Source organism: Tamandua tetradactyla, chromosome 9, assembly GCF_023851605.1.
Source record: "Tamandua tetradactyla isolate mTamTet1 chromosome 9, mTamTet1.pri, whole genome shotgun sequence".
In the NCBI taxonomy this organism is placed as follows: domain Eukaryota; kingdom Metazoa; phylum Chordata; class Mammalia; order Pilosa; family Myrmecophagidae; genus Tamandua; species Tamandua tetradactyla.
Genome location: NC_135335.1, coordinates 103,042,882 through 103,054,828, shown reverse-complemented (window position 1 = coordinate 103,054,828; position 11,947 = coordinate 103,042,882). Strand labels below are relative to the sequence as shown.

Below are 11,947 nucleotides of genomic sequence, written 5' to 3'. Positions count from 1 at the left end.
AATCCTGTGTTCTGATGTACACTAAATCTTTGCATATCGCAAACACAGGACGCCAGCTCATTCAGTCTCAATCCCAGGACCTTCTTTGGGTTCCAAGTAGTGAAGTCCACTTTGGTTTGAGCTGTTGGAGAATCTTCCTGAGTCTCATGCCCACATAGCGTTACAATAAGAAGAGAATGCAGAGTGTGGTGGCTTAGACCCACTATGGGCATAGGGAATGGGACAAAGCTGAAGAAGTGGCCAGGATAAGGTCACAAAGCCTTAGAATGAGTGCTAGAAATAGAACTCAGGTCTTCTAATGTTTCCTCAAGCACTTTCCCTTCTACAGGTGCTGCCCCTCGTAACCTGAACCAGGCTTGGCTTAGAGCAAAAGCAGGCAAAAATTGGCATTTTCTTAAGGGAAAAATATATATTTTTAATACGTTGGAATCTAAAGACAGACTCTTTAACTGGGTGCTAAATGTTTTGATTTAGGAAAGGCCCCATGTGGCTAAATTTGGTTCATCCCACCCTGAGATAATTCCTTGCTCTGACCTTGACCTGAATGTTTAACAAAGCTGTGAGATGGAAGACAAGACTAGAAAAAGAGCAAAGAAAGAAAGAAAAGAATCATTCAGTGCTACATTGTTGGGAGTTGGTGTCCAATTACCAGACTTTAGATAGCTGCTTAGGCACTGGCACCCTGAAGAAGCAATCTTGCTTGGATTTTTTTTTTAAATCTTATTATTTTAGTAGAAGCATAAACCATTATTTCAGTGGACCTGGTAAGATTTTTCATCCCACAGGTCTAGATAAATGTTACCTGTAGTTGTAGGTGGAAGGTGTCAGATTTGGAAAGATCAGAAATAAGGTAAGCAGTATAAATGAGACCCCTACTTGTATAACATTTTTGGAAACAATCTGACAGCTTTTTAGTGCCTTTCCTCAACTCTGTAAGTCACCAAGGAAACTGTATGTAGGTGAGTATGTTTTATTCTTTTTTTTATTTATTGTCAATCAGTGAATAGTTGTGCTACTTTGTGCCGCAGACAAATGAGACATAAGCTTGCCTGTCCTCAGAGATCCTATGATATACTGAGAAGATCGAAAAGAATAAGTACATGATCCGGAAAATCAGACATGTTGGGGGCTGTATGAGGAGCTGACAGGGCTGAGGCCATCAACAATTCTCCTGTGTCGCTTTGCTTTGGGAAAAAAAGGGACCAGGAAGGGTGGTGTTCAACATTTGGGAGAACTCAAGGTAAGGGAGGAAGAAGATGTCAAACTGGTGATTGTTCTCCAGTCTGGCCCATGGACTGGGAGATGGGTCCTATGGAGAAAGGGTTTTCCAGCTGTCAGGAAATATCACAGGGGGCTACTCTGCATTTCTGCTCATATCATGGTGAGGTTTTGCCACATGACAGTGAAGGGAATGCTGCTGGGATCATGAGGATTTACAATCTGGGGACCATATCCTGGGTGATGGTCCCCAGGGTGAGGACTGCAGCATTTTCTGTGGAGGCTGTGGTGAGAAGATCCAGAACAGCATACCTGAAGGGCATGGAGAGTAGAGAAGAGAAGAGGGCTCTCCAATGAAATAGCCCCTGGACTCTCTGCTGGTTGAGATTTGAAGGTGAGCTGAAAAGGGCAAGGGATGGGGAGAGAGCTGATGATTTCACATTATTGCCACTTGTACCCAAAGGCTGGTGAAGTCTAGTAAAGGGATTATATACAAGGAATTCTAAATCAAAGCAATATGAGAGGAACATGGTGAACTTTGCAGGGACTAGATGATTTAAGATTCTGTTCAAAGCGTTTATGATGTTACCAGACAAGAACTGTGATAACTGAGAGGAAGGGAAAAGTCAGGGGAGAATTTACTCAGGTGGTGTATCAAACATTGGTTCATTTATGGACCTCACTTGACTGTGGTTGCATTTGCTGCTTTGTGTAGGTGCTGACCCACTTCATGCGGAAGCAACCTGACAGGACCTCAGAACCACATGGAATGCCTCTCACCTCCTGTCTGGACACTCCAGAAGTGGGCTGAGGTGATGTTAGTTAATGGCCTATGGGGGCAAATTTGACGGAAGAAAAGTGGGAACTGATAGTGGGATTCCCTGAGAAGATTCCCTGGTGTTTTAGACAATGGTTTTATGGATTTAGCAGTGGCCCAGCTTGAGAACCCATTCTTGTGTTGGCTGCCTCTTCTGTCCTGCTCTTCTATCCCTGTCAGTCATTCCTGTTCTCTGGGTCTGATCTACCTAATCAATTAGTAGTACTTAAGTGCTTTGCCTCAGGTTCTGCTTTCTGGGGACCCAGGATTAAAACAAATTGGATTTGAGCTGTGCCCAAAGCTTGGTTAGGTAAAAGAAGAGACTATTCCGAATAGAGACAACTGCTTGAGTGACGAATTCGAAGTAGAACAATGTAACCCATTCCCTGAGCTCTAATGAGGAACACTCATGGGAATTGCGGGAAACAGGGCTGGAAAGGTAGTTGGGGACAGGCTGTAGTAAGTTTTGAATCCCAGGCCTCATTTGAATGCAGAGGCTGCAGAAAGTGACTGCAGAGTTGCTTTATCATTTGCTTGGTTTTTTTTTTGTTTTAATATTTTCATTATAAACAATGAACAATCATATAAACATTCTTGACATACAAGCATTCTTGACATACAAACATTCTTGTCATGGTTACAGTCGGTGGCTCACAATACCATCATATAGCTGTGTATTCATCACCATGATCATTTTTTTGAACATTCACATCTCTCCAGCAAAAGAAAGAAAAAAGTAAAAAGAAAAAACCCATACATGCCATATCCCTTACCACTCCCTTTCATTGACCACTAATATTTCAATCTACTCAATTTATCTTAAGCTTTGTTCCCCCTATTATTTGTTTATTTCTTATCCATATTTTTTCTCATCTGTCCATACTGTAGATAAAAGGAGCATCAGACACGAGCTTATCACAGTCACATAGTCCCATTACAAAGTTTGCTTGGATTTTAAGTTTAGATTTTTGTTCGTTTTAGTTGTGAAAATAACTCATAATCTGCTAAAATGTCAAATGGTGGAAAAAACTCACCAATGAAAAATTAGGCTGTCTCCCATCCCAGACACTTACTTTTCTTTACCTAAGAGGTAACCACTGGCAATAACTTCTTGTGAATTTCTCCAAAAAATTTTCAAGGTCATCCATGCATATTTTTCTGTTTAGACATATAGATATAGATATTCTTGTGTTTTTTTTCTCAAAAGGAGTCATACCATGCAGTGTTCTGAATCTTGCTTTCTTCACTTATTGTTGCATCTCAGAGAAACTTCCATTTTCACACATAATCTGCCTCATACTTTTTTTTTTATTAATTAAAAAAGGAATTAACAAAACAATTAGAAATCATTCCAATCTACATGTACAATCAGTAATTCTTAATAACATCACATAGTTGCATATTCATCATTTCTTAGTACATTTGCATCGATTTAGAAAGAGAAATAAAAAGACAACAGAATAAGAATTAAAACAATAATAGAAAGAAAAAAAAACAAAAAAAACAAAAACAAAAAACCTATACCTCACATGCAGCTTCATTCAGTGTTTTAACATAATTGCATTACAATTGGGTAGTATTGTGCTGTCCATTTCTGAGTTTTTATATCCAGTCCCGTTGTACAGTCTGTATCCCTTCATCTCCAATTATCCCTTCTCTTTTTTTTTTTTTTTTTTAATTAACGGAAAAAAAGAAATTAACCCAACATTTAGAGATCATACCATTCTACACATGCAATCATTAATTCTTAACATCATCACATAGATGCATGATCATCATTTCTTAGTACATTTGCATTGGTTTAGAAGAACTAGCAACATAACCGAAAAAGATATAGAATGCTAATATAGAGAAAAAAATAAAAGTAATAATAGTAAAATCAAAACAAAACAAAACAAAACAAAACAAAAACCTATAGCTCAGATGCAGCTTCATTCAGTGTTTTAACATGATTACTTTACAATTAGGTATTATTGTGCTGTCCATTTTTGAGTTTTTGTATCTAGTCCTGTTGCACAGTCTGTATCCCTTCAGCTTCAATTACCCATTGTCTTACCCTGTTTCTAACTCCTGCTGAACTCTGTTACCAATGACATATTTCAAGTTTATTCTCGAATGTCTGTTCACATCAGTGGGACCATACAGTATTTGTCCTTTAGTTTTTGGCTGGATTCACTCAGCATAATATTCTCTAGGTCCATCCATGTTATTACATGGTTCATAAGTTTATCTTGTCTTAAAGCTGCATAATATTCCATCGTATGTATATACCACAGTTTGTTTAGCCACTCTTCTGTTGATGGAGATTTTGGCTGTTTCCATCTCTTTGCAATTGTAAATAATGCTGCTATAAACATTGGTGTGCAAATGTCCGTTTGTGTCTTTGCCCTTAAGTCCTTTGAGTAGATACCTAGCAATGGTATTGCTGGGTTGTATGGCAATTCTATATTCAGCTTTTTGAGGAACCGCCAAACTGCCTTCCACAGTGGTTGCACCCTTTGACATTCCCACCAACAGTGGATAAGTGTGCCTCTTTCTCCGCATCCTCTCCAGCACTTGTCATTTTCTGTTTTGTTGATAATGGCCATTCTGGTGGGTGTGAGATGATATCTCATTGTGGTTTTGATTTGCATTTCTCTAATGGCCAGGGACATTGAGCATCTCTTCATGTGCCTCTTGGCCATCCGTATTTCCTGTTCTGCGAGGTGTCTGTTCAAGTCTTTTTCCCATTTTGTAATTGGGTTGGCTGTCTTTTTGTTGTTGAGATGAACAATCTCTTTATAAATTCTGGATACTAGACCTTTATCTGATATATCATTTCCAAATATTGTCTCCCATTGTGTAGGCTGTCTTTCTACTTTCTTGATGAAGTTCTTTGATGCACAAAAGTATTTAATTTTGAGGAGTTCCCATTTATTTATTTCCTTCTTCAGTGCTCTTGCTTTAGGTTTAAGGTCCATAAAACCGCCTCCAGTTGTAAGATCCATAAGATATCTCCCAACATTTTCCTCTAACTGTTTTATGGTCTTAGACCTAATGTTTAGATCTTTGATCCATTTTGAGTTAACTTTTGTATAGGGTGTGAGAGATGGGTCTTCTTTCATTCTTTTGCATATGGATATCCAGTTCTCTAGGCACCATTTATTGAAGAGACTGCTCTGTCCCAGGTGAGTTGGCTTGACTGTCTTATCAAAGATCAAATGTCCATAGATGAGAGGGTCTATATCTGAGCACTCTATTCGATTCCATTGGTCGATATATCTATCTTTATGCCAATACCATGCTGTTTTGACCACTGTGGCTTCATAATATGCCTTAAAGTCAGGCAGCGCGAGACCTCCAGCTTCGTTTTTTTTCCTCAAGATGTTTTTAGCAATTCGGGGCACCCTGCCCTTCCAGATAAATTTGCTTATTGGTTTTTCTATTTCTGAAAAATAAGTTGTTGGGATTTTGATTGGTATTGCATTGAATCTGTAAATCAATTTAGGTAGGATTGACATCTTAACTATATTTAGTCTTCCAATCCATGAACACGGTATGCCCTTCCACCTATTTAGGTCTTCTGTGATTTCTTTTAGCAGTTTTTTGTAGTTTTCTTTATATAGGTTTTTTTGTCTCTTTAGTTAAATTTATTCCTAGGTATTTTATTCTTTTAGTTGCAATTGTAAATGGGATTCGTTTCTTGATTTCCCCCTCAGCTTGTTCATTACTAGTGTATAGAAATGCTACAGATTTTTGAATGTTGATCTTGTAACCTGCTACTTTGCTGTACTCATTTATTAGCTCTAGTAGTTTTGTTGTGGATTTTTCCGGGTTTTCGACGTATAGTATCATATCGTCTGCAAACAGTGATAGTTTTACTTCTTCCTTTCCAATTTTGATGCCTTGTATTTCTTTTTCTTGTCTAATTGCTCTGGCTAGAACCTCCAACACAATGTTGAATAATAGTGGTGATAGTGGACATCCTTGTCTTGTTCCTGATCTTAGGGGGAAAGTTTTCAATTTTTCCCCATTGAGGATGATATTAGCTGTGGGTTTTTCATATATTCCCTCTATCATTTTAAGGAAGTTCCCTTGTATTCCTATCTTTTGAAGTGTTTTCAACAGGAAAGGATGTTGAATCTTGTCGAATGCCTTTTCTGCATGAATTGAGATGATCATGTGATTTTTCTGCTTTGATTTGTTGATATGGTGTATTACATTAATTGATTTTCTTATGTTGAACCATCCTTGCATACCTGGGATGAATCCTACTTGGTCATGATGTATAATTCTTTTAATGTGTTGTTGGATATGATTTGCTAGAATTTTATTGAGGATTTTTGCATCTATATTCATTAGAGAGATTGGCCTGTAGTTTTCTTTTTTTGTAATATCTTTGCCTGGTTTTGGTATGAGGGTGATGTTGGCTTCATAGAATGAATTAGGAAGTTTTCCCTCTGCTTCGATTTTTTTGAAGAGTTTGAGGAGAGTTGGTACTAATTCTTTCTGGAATGTTTGATAGGATTCAGATGTGAAGCCGTCTGGTCCTGGACTTTTCTTTTTAGGAAGCTTTTGAATGACTAATTCAATTTCTTTACTTGTGATTGGTTTGTTGAGGTCATCTATGTCTTCTTGAGTCAAAGTTGGTTGTTCATGTCTTTCCAGGAACCCGTCCATTTCCTCTAAATTGTTGTATTTATTAGCGTAAAGTTGTTCATAGTATCCTGTTATTACCTCCTTTATTTCTGTGAGGTCAGTAGTTATGTCTCCTCTTCCATTTCTGATCTTATTTATTTGCATCCTCTCTCTTCTTCTTTTTGTCAATCTTGCTAAGGGCCCATCAATCTTATTGATTTTCTCATAGAACCAACTTCTGGCCTTATTGATTTTCTCTATTGTTTTCATGTTTTCAATTTCATTTGTTTGTGCTCTAATCTTTGTTATTTCTTTCCTTTTGCTCGCTTTGGGGTTAGCTTGCTGTTCTTTCTCCAGTTCTTCCAAATGGATAGTTAATTCCTGAATTTTTGCCTTTTCTTCTTTTCTGATATAGGCATTTAGAGCAATAAATTTCCCTCTTAGCACTGCCTTTGCTGCGTCCCATAAGTTTTGATATGTTGTGTTTTCATTTTCATTCGCCTCGAGGTATTTGCTAATTTCTCTTGCAATTTCTTCTTTGACCCAGTCGTTGTTTAGGAGTGTGTTGTTGAGCCTCCACGTATTTGTGAATTTTCTGGCACTCTGCCTATTATTGATTTCCAACATCATTCCTTTATGGTCCGAGAAAGTGTTGTGTAAGATTTCAATCTTTTTAAATTTGTTAAGACTTGCTTTGTGACCCAGCATATGGTCTATCTTTGAGAATGATCCATGAGCACTTGAGAAAAAGGTGTATCCTGCTGTTGTGGGATGTAATGTCCTATAAATGTCTATTAAGTCTAGTTCATTTATAGTAATATTCAGATTCTCTATTTCTTTGTTGATCCTCTGTCTAGATGTTCTGTCCCTTGATGAGAGTGGTGAGTTGAAGTCTCCAACTATTATGGTATATGAGTCTATTTCCCTTTTCAGTGTTTGCAGTATATTCCTCACGTATTTTGAGGCATTCTGATTCGGTGCGTAAATATTTATGATTGTTATGTCTTCTTGTTTAATTGTTCCTTTTATTAGTATATAGTGTCCTTCTTTGTCTCTTTTAACTGTTTTACATTTGAAGTCTAATTTGTTGGATATTAGTATAGCCACTCCTGCTCTTTTCTGGTTGTTATTTGCATGAAATATCTTTTCCCAACCTTTCACTTTCAACCTATGTTTATCTTTGGGTCTAAGATGTGTTTCCTGTAGACAGCATATCGAAGGATCCTGTTTTTTAATCCATTCTGCCAATCTATGTCTTTTGATTGGGGAATTCAATCCATTGACATTTAGTGTTATTACTGTTTGGATAATATTTTCCTCTAACATTCTGCCTTTTGTATTATATATATCATATCTGATTTTCCTTCTTTCTACACTCTTTTCCATATCTCTCTCTTCTGTCTTTTTGTATCTGACTCTAGTGCTCCCTTTAGTATTTCTTGCAGAGCTGGTCTCTTGGTCACAAATTCTTTCAGTGACTTTTTGTCTGAGAATGTTTTAATTTCCCCCTCATTTTTGAAGGATAATTTTGCTGGATATAGGAGTCTTGGTTGGCAGTTTTTCTCTTTTAGTATTTTAAATATATCATCCCACTGTCTTCTAGCTTCCATGGTTTCTGCTGAGAAATCTACACAAAGTCTTATTGGGTTTCCCTTGTATGTAATGGATTGTTTTTCTCTTGCTGCTTTCAAGATCTTCTCTTTCTCTTTGACCTCTGACATTCTAACTAGTAAGTGTCTTGGAGAATGCCTATTTGGGTCTAATCTCTTTGGGGTGCGCTGCACTTCTTGGATCTGTAATTTTAGGTCTTTCATAAGAGTTGGGAAATTTTCAGTGATAATTTCTTCCATTAGTTTTTCTCCTCCTTTTCCCTTCTCTTCTCCTTCTGGGACACCCACAACACGTATATTTGTGCGGTTCATATTGTCCTTGAGTTCCCTGATACCCTGTTCAAATTTTTCCATTCTTTTCCCTATAGTTTCTGTTTCTTTTTGGAATTCAGATGTTCCATCCTCCAAATCACTAATTCTATCTTCTGTCTCTTTAAATCTATCATTGTAGCTATCCATTATTTTTTCTATGTTTGCTACTTTATCCTTCACTTCCATAAGTTCTGCGATTTGTTTTTTCAGTTTTTCTATTTCTTCTTTATGTTCAGCCCATGTCCTCTTCATGTCCTCCCTCAATTTATCGATTTCATTTTTGAAGAGGTTTTCCATTTCTGTTCGTATATTCAGCATTAGTTGTCTCAGCTCTTGTGTCTCATTTGAGCTATTGGTTTGTTCCTTTGACTGAGCCATATTCTCAATCTTTTGAGCGTGGACAGTTATCTTCTGCTGCTGGTGTCTGGGCATTTATTCAGATTTCTCTTGGTGTTGGACCCAGCAAGGTTGTAATATTTTTCTGTGAAATCTCTGGGTTCTGTTTTTCTTATCCTGCCCAGTAGGTGGCGCTCGTGGCACACGTTTGTCTGCGGGTCCCACCAGTAAAAGGTGCTGTGGGACCTTAAACTTTGGAAAACTCTCGCCGTCCTGGGGGTTCGCTAGCCGAAGCGGCTTGAGCCGGCCCGGGGTCCGAACGCAGGGAGGGTGTCCGAACGCAGGGAGGGTTGCTGGTCGCCGCAGCCAGGGAAAGAGCCCGTCCGAATTTCCTAGTCGGCCCTGGGCAACAAGCGTGGCGGGAGGGCGCCAGCGGCAGCGGCCCGCCCGAGAGAGTGCACGTTCCCCGGGAGTCACGGGGTCACCGTTCTCCGCGGCCTGGGGGTTTCCGATCCAATTCTCTCAGTTGGTCTGGGGGCTGCGCGTGGTGTGGGCGCCAGTCGCCTTGGTTTCAGGGGACCACCTCTCCAATTCTCCCAGCCGGCCTGGGAAGGGGGAAGGGAGTAACTCCGGCCGCTTGCCACCCCGCCCGGTAAGGCCCGCGCCCCTCGGCGATCTCACCCGAGCTGCTTCTCTCAGCCAGCCAGCCGTTCCAGGATGGGGTACGCTGTCTTTTTTATCTCTGTTGTGGCTTTGGGCGCTTTCTGTATCATTTCTACTCCCCTAGTAGGTGTCCTGGAGAAGAAACTAAGATCCGCGCGTCTTACTAAGCCGCCATCTTCCAGGAAGTCCTCCTGCCTCATACTTTTAACAGTTATATGCTTGCTTGCATTGTAGTCAATAAAGGGTCTTAAGAATGGCATGATCAGTGCTAGGGATATTTCTCTGAGAGCTGTTAGATGCATTTCCCCAAAGCTGTGATTGACTCAGTGGCTTAACAATATCACCACGGACACAGACTCATTCTGTCCTTCTGCTTTGCTCTCTGTAGGTTACCTCTTGAGACTGATTGTTCTCATGCTCATAATATGGATGTCACAGCAAATGGGAAACTTACATCGTTGTCATGGTTTGCAGAGAGAGACACTTTCCCAGAAGTACTGCAAAAGCCTCTGACATTTTATTAGCTTTAAGTAGTTTAAGGCTGCCAATCCCTGAGCCAAACATGATATTGGTAAAGAAGATACAATTACTATGATTGGCCCAAGATAATAACCTGGAATGGAATGAACATGGGAAGTCAACCACCATGTCTACTATACCCCATCAGAATATTATCCAGTTCCTACTCAAAAACTTCAGAGAAAAGGAACTCCTCTCTCCATTTCCCTTGTTAGAAAATTTATCAAAATCTTCCTTCTTATACCTTTCTTTTACTGCTCCTGGTACTATTTCCTGGAGCTATACAGACTAAGCCTATTTTATGTTTTCTTTTTGCCTATTTTCAAATATTTAGGATAGTTCTAGTTTTTCCAGAAGACTTTTTCTCTGGTGTATATCATGGAATTGAGCACCTGGGGTGAGGTAAGAAGTAAGTTGGTCTTGATGGTCTATTTTGGCCTCTATAAAGAGAACTAGCTATGATCTAGTGGGTTTAGAGTTGAGAGCAATGAAAGAGATAAGTTTGATGATTGGGTAACATTTGGCACTACTACTGGCTAGAAAGTCTCCACCATGAGACACAAACAGAGACGTTACACAGTGTATGTAATGAGCCCAGTGATGGACACAAATCTGAAAAGTTTATGCCAATAAGGAAAATCCTAATTTGTGATACTTGGGTGAATTGTGCATTTTGTCTACTGGTCATACTTGGATGATTAATGTCTGTTTTTACTACCTGCAGAGTTGCTCTCCTAATTTCACTGAACTCTGTAAAGGTTCACCCTGCTCCCACCTCACCATTCTTGCACTTGGACCTAAATCACATTGTGTTTGTATAAAAAAAATAAAAAATATCCGAGTATTCCCCCAAGCTTATCTGATCATAGAATGCTGTTATTGTGTATCTTTTAACATTGCACTGAACATTAATAGAATATCCTTTAGAAAGTAGCTTGACAATCCTAATGTATTCTACATATTATACCTGAGCTATGACCAAGGAAGGGACTATACATTGTTTTTCTTTACCCTGCTCTCTACAGAATCTTAGACAAAATTAATGCTGATACAGAATTTACTGAGTGACTAACCTTTACAATAACTGACTAGTCCAATATCAAACACCATTACTTGGACAATGACCATGTTCATTCAGAAAATTAGCATTTTAGTGGATTAAGTTCAGGAGGTGTTCTCATTACATAAAATCCTCTCCTGTGAGATTAAAGAAAAAAAAAGGTAGAATCAAATGGCCCAGTTTCATTGCTAATTTTCCGCCACATTCTGAGTTTCTGCATACAGGGGAATGGTGACAAAGGTATGCATGTAAGGTCCACCCTGAACAAGAGCCACCATATCACTAAACTCTGAAGAAGGACACACACAGGTTAATCTGCAAAGACTGGGAAAGGTGTTCTTTTTTTCCCCTTTATTTATTATTGTTATTATTGGTTAGCTTCTGACATTCAAGGAACTCTGTGTCATAACACTTCCTGGAGATAAGCTTATGGCACAGAAACCTCAGGACCCAAATTCCAGCAGTAAACGTAAAACATGAGAATGTCCAGGTTTCAACAAAAGATTTAAAACATACAAAGAAACAGAAAGTGATGACTCAGAAAAGGAGATTAAAGCATTAGAAACCATCTAGGAGAAAGACTCGACTTGGGCCATAGTAGACAAAAACTTAAAAAAAAAAAAAAGATCCTAAAGGAAAACCTGGACAAAAAACTAAAGGACATAGGAAAACAATAAATGAGCACAAAGACAATATCAATAAAGAGAAAGAAATTATGAAAAAGAACCAAACAGGGCTGAAGATCATGGTAACAAATAAAAAATTCCCTAGAGGGACTCAATGGCAGACTGAAGC

The 11,947-nt window shown here is 38.8% G+C and overlaps 1 long non-coding RNA gene across 2 annotated transcripts; it reads left to right on the top strand.

Annotated features, from left to right (window-relative positions):
• Positions 1-441: 441 nt before the first annotated feature.
• On the top strand, positions 442-11,730 carry LOC143646253 (uncharacterized). 2 transcript variants are annotated; one of them, XR_013157420.1, is made up of 4 exons: positions 442-959; positions 1,473-1,612; positions 1,934-2,030; positions 9,962-11,730. It is a non-coding gene; the product is annotated as an uncharacterized LOC143646253 (long non-coding RNA). The 2 variants fall into 2 exon arrangements; XR_013157419.1 differs by lacking the exon at positions 9,962-11,730 and having other exon boundaries at positions 1,934-2,645.
• The last annotated feature ends 217 nt before the right edge of the window (positions 11,731-11,947 follow it).